The sequence below is a fragment of the Talpa europaea genome (genome assembly GCF_964194135.1).
Source record: "Talpa europaea genome assembly, chromosome: 7".
NCBI classification, from domain to species: Eukaryota; Metazoa; Chordata; class Mammalia; order Eulipotyphla; family Talpidae; genus Talpa; species Talpa europaea.
Window position 1 is genome coordinate 91372336 of NC_140074.1, and position 7273 is coordinate 91379608.

Consider the following 7273-nt stretch of genomic DNA (forward strand, 5'->3'; position numbering starts at 1 on the left):
CTTTCATTATTCTGAATTCTCTCAGCCTGTGGTATAGTTACATCTTAATTTCATTGTGAAAGAAGCCACCCTCCTTCCCAAGAGCTAAAATGACTTTGCTTCTTCCTCCTTCCCAACAAAAGTGCAGGCTTTCACTGGATTTGGTTTTCATTGCAAACTTTTATTGAAGGGACTACTGTTCTCCAAGACCTAGGTGAAGCAGAACAGCAGATGGGAATACCATGGCCCTGTGGTCTAGGTCCATTAAAGTTTGGAGGTCCATTTGGATCCATTTCCCAACCCATGAGCATTTGCACAGCTGGGTCCAGGCTGAACTCCTTGAGCCCTGGGAACCCAAAATTAGACCATGAGTTGGTGGGAGGGAAGCACTCTAGTTCTAGAATTAGGTCCCAGTGTAGCTCTAGAGCCTATGCCTCTAGACTGTGTATTCATAGCCCTCCTCTGTGGTTTGGATGGGATCACACTGACTTGTCACCCTGACCAGTGGATACGTGACCACGACTCCACAAACAGTGCTCCCCATACCATTAGCCACCATGATCATTTAAAAGGTGGACATGAAAACCAAACTGGAAAATCAGAGTTTACCCTGGAAGTTTTCTGAAAGGTATAAGGAAAGTCTTCTATCTACTGTGATTGTTTAACAGATAACGTGCAGGTAGAGTTACCAAAGGTCACCTTTCTACACTGAGACCACCTCTGCAGCTAGCTTGAGAGAATCACAACTGAGAGACGTGATAAGAACACAGAGCCCTCCCAATACAGCTTGAATCGCTGGATCTAGATAAACCACTCCTCGAATTTTCCAGTTTGTGAGCCAAGAATCATTTCCTGTTTAAGAATCAATTCCAAATCATTTTCTGTTTAAGCTAATGTTTGGTTTCCTGTAACTTAAAACTTAAAGTATACAACTCAGCAACAAAAAGACACACAACCCAATTTAGAAATGGACAAACAAATTGAATAGCTGTTTCACCAAAGATATACAATGGCCAACACACTTGTAAGAAAGTTCAAAGTCATTAGTCATTTGAGAAATGCAAATCAAAACCACAGTGAACCACCACTTCACACCTACTAGGAAGGCCATTGAAAAATGGAAAATAAGTGTTGGCATGGATGTAACCCTTATACATTGTTGGTGCAACCCTTACACATTGTTGGTGTAAATGTGAAATGTACAGTTGCTATGAAAAAGTTTGGCAGTTACTCAGTAAGTTACCATGTGGAATGACCTAGCAATTCCACCCCAAAAGAACAGAAAACAGGTGTCCAAATAAAAACATTTATGTACATTTGTTTACAAAATGTTTGGCACAAATGAGGAACATAGCAGCTCTATTTACAGTGGTCAAAAGTTGGAAACAATCTAAAGATCCATCAACAGATGAATGTATAAACAGAATGTGTCTTTTTACGTGCAATAAAATTAAATATTATTCAGCTATAAAGGTGAATTAATGAGACATATAAAGCAACAAGAATGAACATCAAAAACATTATGCTAAAAAGAAGAAACAACACACAAAGAGGAATATATTGGATTATTCCTTTCATATGAAATATCTAGAATAGGCAAATCCAGAGAGACAAATGGCAGATTAGTGTTTTCCAGGTTCTGAAAAAGGGGGGACTACAAAGCAACTATTTAATTAGTTCAGGGTTTCCATTTACAATGATGAAAACAAGATAGTGGGGAGAGGTGCCCAACATTGTAAATGTACTTAATGCCACTGAATTGTACCATGGTTAAAATTTCACCACATTAAAAAACTTCCAGGGCCTCCCCGGTGGCGCAGCGGTTAAGCGCTGGGTTGCGAAGCTGCCCGCGGCCTCTGCGGCGCCGGTTTGATCCCCGGCTGCTCCCCGGCCACCGGAGGAGGGTCCCACATGGCGCGCAGACCTCTCCTGCCGCCCGCTGCTCCCCTCAGCAGTGTACTTCGGTTCCTCTGCCTGCTCTGCTCCCTGCTCTGGCTCTGGTGAATTCTCTCACCCTCCCGCGCTTCTGACTGTACCCAGTGCATGTATAAAACAAACAAGCAAACAAACAAACAAACAAACAAACAAACAAATAAATAAATAAACATGCCTTAATTAAAAAAAAAAAAAAAACTTCCAGGGTCCTGATTAATTTAAGCCCATTCTTGTACCATATTGTTAAGATCGAGAACCTTCCAAAACTAGCAGAGTAACAATCTATCAAACAGAAACAGCAATAGCTGTTGCCATGATTCTGGAATTTCTTTCAATGTGTCACAAACTATCTTTATATATTTTACATATTATACAGAGTGCTTTGTGAAACAAAAGTTTTTACTGTTGTTGTTAATGATAAAACCGATACTTTAAATTTGCTAACCATTTCTTTCTCTAGGAAGAGTTTTATATTACCCCAGGGGTAACATAAATTCAGGGGAGTCCACAGTTTAATTAATTACACAAAATTCAAGCACGAACCCATCCATATTCTGGAGCAAGAAAAATAGCAGGATTGTTATAGGCTTTGTTCTGGGCAAGAGATTAAATGTTGTCGATAGAATCTCCTCCTGTCACATATTTGCATCCTAAAGACAAGAACCTATAGGAAAGAAGAGATTAATGGTCCAAATGATTTCCCTTTGAGTTTCTAAGTTATTGGCATATTTCTGATAAAAATGGAATAGCCCCAATGAAATGACAATATCTTTTAATTAGAGTTATGAAACTAAACAGCCTGTGGTACAAAGAAGAAAAATCCTAACAGAAATTCGAAAATATTTGTAACTGAATGATTGTGAATACACAGCATGTCACAGTTTATGGTAGGTGGCTTAAGTTTTGCATAGAGAGAATTTTATAACTTTAAATGCAGATATAATGGGAAAGAAAACTTTAATCTTATAACTCAAGGAGCCAGAAAATATAAACCAAATCAAGGAGACAAAAAGTAGGAGAAAAGAGAAAAATAACTTTTCGTAATAATAAAAGTCAGTGAAATAAAAAAAAGCAAACAGGAAAAAAATGCAACAAAGTCAAAACCAAGTTCTTGAAAGAATTAATAAAATTGAGAAAATCCTAATCATACTATTAAGAAAGAAAATATAGACTATATAAAGAATAAAAGAAGAAACACTACTACAACTTTTACAGACAAAAAAATAAGGTGACATTTTTAACAAGCTTTAACAAATCTAACAATTTTAGGAGAAATAGACAAATTCCTTGAAAAGCACAGCCTTCTGATATTAACATAAAGATACTGAATTTCCTTAAGAAGGTTAAGCAATAATTTGAAACCTTTCTATAATAAAAACTTCAGGTCAGATGGCTTCACTGCTGGATCCTACTAGAAATAATGATTATTTTATGTAAGTCCTCATAACAAATAGAGAAGAATAAAGTGACCTCATTTTATAAGATTGTTAGGGGGAAAGGATGTCCTGAGCTAATCCCATACAGGCTTTGTGGGCCCCACCCCCACTGCAGACCAAAGCCATCAAGACATTGGGAAAGACAAATCCCATCACCACCAAAGGGAGGGTGGCTGGGACCTGAGGGTGGAGTTGGGCAGCCAGGTTGGATATAAAAACCAAACACGTGGGCCTTGGGGGGCTTGCTGTCACTCGCCTCCTGGCTACACAGCTCCTAGCTTGCAGCCAGCTCTCAGAGCGCCATTTTGGGATTCCTGATCAGCGGATCGGGTAGGACTCATTTAAAACCTTGTCTCCCACTTTTCTCCCTGAGCTGTACATTTCCTCATTTCCCCTTCCCTTGTAAATAAACCTTTTATTAACCTTTCGTGTGTGCCTGCAGTAGAGCATGGATAAGTCCTTTTAAGCGCGCAGGTGAGGACCCACAGTCAGGCACCCCGTTTTTTATTGGGGTTGCTCTACAACAAGATCAGTATAACCCTAACACTACAAACTGACAAGAACATTACAGGAAGAAAATGAACAGAAATGCAAAAACTCTAAACAAGGAATGGAGATTAAATTTACATTTGAATGTCAATCATTAAAATTTAAGGACTAACAAAATAAAAGGAAAAAAAATCATCGCTTCAGTTTAAATGAAGAGAAAACATTTGATAAAGTTTAATAGTTCATAAAAAAGAAACCACTCACTAAACAAAGAACAGAAAGAAACTTCCTCAATTTGAAAATGAGTATCTGAAAATACAGTTAGTATCATACTTAAGATTGAGAACAAGATGGGCCTCCCTGATGGCACAGGGGGTTAAGATGCAACATACGAGGCTGTCTGCAGCCACTGCAGACAGGGAGGTGCCCACATGACGCAGCAGACCTCTCCTGTCTTGCCCGCTGCTCCCCTCAGCAGTGTATTTCAGTCCATCTGCCTGTTCTGTTCCCCACTCTGTCTCTGGTGACTCCTCTCACCACCCTCCCCAACACCTCTGGCCTGTACCCCAGTTCTGGTGCACATAAATAAATAAATCTTAAAAAAAATAATAAAAGCCTTGTTTAAAAAAAAGATTGAGAACAAGATAAGGATGTCCACTCTTATAATTTCTGCTCATTGCTCTATTGGAAAGTATATGCAGTGCTATAAATTTAAAAAAAAGCATAAAGGTAATAAATATCTTTATGAATATCATAATATCATAAATATCAATCCTTACGAATATCATAAAGATTTCAGCAGAACTTCCAGGGCAGGTGCAATGAACATTCCAATGCAGGCATAATCAACAAGTTTGCTTACTTACAGCTCTTTCCCTTTCAAGATTCATGGCAGGGCCTCGGCGCTCTTATCTACAAGGTCGGGCAGCCGGCCAAGACGGTCTCTCTCCAAGGCCATCCCCGAATGCTTACACCTTTTTGCCCTTGCCTTGCCCGCCTTGTCTGGGGACTTTGCCTGAAATGGTTGTGCGTGCTGAAAAACGATGCTATCAATGTAACAGATATGGAGACAGTTGTGTATAAAAGGAACCCTTGGTCTTTAAACAGGTGCTCAGACCTCGCACGGGGATACCCAGGTCTGGGACCTCATGCATGAGTAATAAAGCTTCTCCTGACCTCACCTTTCCTGAAGTACTGTTTGTTCTTCCTCTTCCTGGGTAAAAGGCTAGAATTTATTTCTACAAGAGTTAAAGTGGAAAAAGTAAAACTTTTTTTATTCACAGAATCACAGATTACATGATCATATATATAGATCCAAAAGAAACTTATAAATAGAAACTGGAGCCATTTAATGAACTTAACAGTTGAAGCTTACAAAGTCAGAATATAATACCAATTATATTTCTGTACATTAGCAACAAACAACTGGAAAATCAAATTAAAACAGAAATATCATTTCAATGGCATCAAAAAATTGAATATGCTAGAATTAATTTAATGAAATATGGACACAATATCTTCATTGAAAAGTTAAAAATCATTAGAAATTAAAGAGACTTAGATAGGTATATTCTGCTCACAGTTTGGAAGACTCAACTCTCCTTAACTTGATGTGATTAAATACAATTGCAATAAAAACCTTAGAAGAATTTTTAATTTTTTTAAATAGACAAGTGATTTAAAATTTATATGGAAATGCAAAATGCCCAAATTAGTTAAGACATTCTTGAAGAATAATACAGTTGAAGGACTTGCTTTACCCTAAAAATAATGCGGCATTTAGGAAAATTCAAATAAATTAATAAAACAGAATCTGAGTTCAAAAATAGACCTGTGGGCCTCCCTGGTGGCCTAGGGGTTAAGTCTCAGCACTCCGCCTGAGTTCGATCTGCCAGGGAGCTGACCCACATGGTGCAGCAGACATCTCTTGTCTCATCCACTGTTCCCCTCAGCAATGAGTTTCAGTCAATCCACCTGCTCTGCTCCCCACTCTGTCTCTCATTCCCCGCACCTCTGGCCCACACCCCAATTCTTCTATGCAAATAAATAAATAAATTTAGACCTGTAATATACAGTAAATAAAAGCTTCAGAGCAATTCAATTAAAAAAAAAAAGGAAATTCTTCCAACAAGTGATCCTGGAATAATGAGATACCAAATATAGAAAATATTAAATTTGACCCCTAATAATGGCTAAACACCATTAATTTTAAAAAAATCTAAATGTCAAAGCTAATACTATAAAGCTACTCAGAGAAAAATTAGTAGACTACCTTCATAATAATTCTTAGCAAACATGGGCCTCCCTGGTGGCGCAAGGGGTTAAGCGCCGCACTATGAAGCAATCCAGAAGCCTCTGAAGCACAAGTTTGATCCCCAGCGGGCCAGGGAGCAACCCACATGGCACAGCAGACCTCTCCTGTCTCCCCAGTTGCTCCCCTCAGCAGTGTATTTCAGTTAGTCTGCCTGTTCTGTTCCCCACTCTCTCTCTGGTGAATCCTCTCAACCCCCGCCCCCCACACCTCTGACCTGTACCCCAGCTCTTGTATGCATAATAAATAAATCTTTTTTAAAAAAAGAAAAAAAATAGTTAGCAAACAAGTTAGTAAATATAAAAGGGGATTCTGATAACTTGAAACTCATCAATATTAAACTTTCTGTTCATTCAAAGAAAAACATTATGAAGTGAATGAAAAGAACACAGACAAACAGAAAACATTGGCAACACAAATATCAGACAAAGGGCTAACATCCAGAACACTTACTAATAAATGAAAAAAGTAAATAACTCAATTTTTTTTTAATGAACAAAAAACTTGAACAGACTGTTCACAGAGTAAGATAAAAAAAATAGCACATGAAAAGGGATTCAACAACATTTGACATCAGAGAAATGCAAATTAAAACCAAAATTAGATACACTACACACCCACCTGGAAGGTTATTTTGGAAAGACTAATGAAACCAAATTCTGGCAAAGATGTAAGAAAAATGTAACTTTCCAACTTTGATTGTGGAAGCATAAAATGACAAAAGACATTTAAACACATCTGATCGATTTAAACACATCTATCCTTTTACCCAGAAATTCTACTTTTTGTTATTTATCCAGGAAAATGAAAGCATGTATCTACAAAACCATAGCTACTCAAATGTTCACAGCAACTTTTTTCCTAACAACCAAAACCTGGGAAAAACCCAAATGCCAATCAACAAGTATAAAAATTGTGGTACTATGAATTACATGCAGCAACCTAGATAAGCCTTAAAAAAAAATCCCGTGGGGGTAAAAGAAGCAAGACCAAAAGAGTATACACAGTATACTGATCTAAAGCTGATCTAAAGGGACAGAAACCAGAGCAGTGGTTGTTTCTAGAAGTGGGAATATAGGCAGGAAGGAATATTCATGGGTGATTAAAATAGTCTATATTTTTA